Source organism: Elephantulus edwardii, unplaced genomic scaffold, assembly GCF_000299155.1.
Source record: "Elephantulus edwardii isolate Elephantulus edwardi_28Jun2011 unplaced genomic scaffold, EleEdw1.0 scaffold00121, whole genome shotgun sequence".
Taxonomy (NCBI): Eukaryota; Metazoa; Chordata; class Mammalia; order Macroscelidea; family Macroscelididae; genus Elephantulus; species Elephantulus edwardii.
This window is the reverse complement of record NW_006399871.1, coordinates 9,493,485-9,495,143: the sequence shown is the minus strand read 5'-3', so window position 1 is coordinate 9,495,143 and position 1,659 is coordinate 9,493,485.

Here is a 1,659-nt window from a genome sequence, read left to right as displayed (position 1 = left end):
CTGTCATAGAATGTTGGGGAGGGGTTGGTTTGTTTTGGAGGGATGTGTGTGTATGTGTGCATGTGTACCGTCAAATCGGATCTGACTGGTACAGGAGGAGATTGCCCCTCCTTCTCCAGCAGAGCATCTGGTGGGTTTGAACTGTGTGCCTCTGCCAAGCCTGTCATAGAATGTTATTGGTTGAGTCACCAGTGATGCATAGCGACCCTGTGTACAGCAGCTCTGAACCCTTCCCTGTCCTGAGCCAGTCTCTTTAATTCCGACACACCAACCCCCATTGCCCCAGTTACTGTGTATCAGTCCACCTCATCCGGGGTCTCCCTCTCCTGCACTGTTCGTCCACTCTTCAAAGCATGATGTCTTTCTCCAGGGACTGGTCTTTCCTGGTCACATGCCCCAAATATGTGAGATTGAGCTTCAAAATCCTAGCCTCCAAGGAGAGACTTGGTTTCATCCTCTCTAAGAAAGACCTATTTGTTTTCTTGGCTGTCCATGGTATGTTCAAGACTCTTCTCCAGCACCACAACTCAAAGGCATCTATTCTTCTGTCATTCTTAGTCATTGTCCAGCTCTCTGAAGCATAACAAGTAAGATGTGTTCGTGGGGTCACAATGCGTTATAGTGGACTCAGCAGCATCTAACAACAACAAGCATATTATTCACTGCTATTGAGTTGATTCCATCTCACACTTGGGTTTCTGAGGCTGTAAATCAAATGGGAGGAGACGTTAAACCTCCTCTGAAACCACACTTCATTTGAGTAGCTCTGGGTCATTGCTTCCTCAGGAGGAACCACCCAGGCCCTTCGCCTGCCCCGGGCAGAATCCGTGCTCATCCTCAGGGCCTCCTGCTGGGATTCCCACACCGCAGCGCTCACAGCCCAGGCCTCTCAGATACTAGTGGACGCTTCATCTGGAGGCCCTGACCCCTCAGACACTGGATCTGTGCGGCCGTGTCCCCTTCTCTCCCGCTTCTCTTTCCAGCGCTCTGACAACAGCCATCTCTATTCTGCACTCCACGGAGCCAGGACTGCATCCTCTCATTGTTGACTCATTCTCTCAACGGACCTAGCAAACGCTTGTTTTCAAAGAGCTGTTCTTCTGTCATCGATCCACCTCCAATTTGAAGTGTCTTTCTGCTTGGAAACACAAACACTTACTAATTCTCTCAGTAGGGAAGGAAAAATCCCCCAGACTTGAGTAACTGAGCTATCTGGCTCCTCTCAGGAGAGAGGAGGAAAGCAAAACAAAAAAACCCCCTTACACTCTCTAGTGACTGACAGGAGCAAATGCAAGACAGCAAACCCCAGGCCACCTTCTTAGTCACCTGCCACAGCCAGCACGCCGAATGTGGCAAAGGTCCGGTGAGATCCATCGAATGAGCCTTTGAATGATGTTTTCTGCATCATCCTTGGCGGGTTTACCATGTTCTCTACAACACACGATGCCTCAAATGACTGTGTACACAACCTGTTTGATTTTTCTACCTGCCCCAAAGCCCACTCTGTTATGGAAATGCTGGAAACCAGGCTGGCATCAGGACGCATCAACAGACCTGCATCTAACATGACAACTGTGCCTTTGTGACAGCTCTGTTCTAAGATAGGGTGATGCTTCCCCCAGCCAGCAAGATGTGAGAGTTGATGACGCATCACTGAAC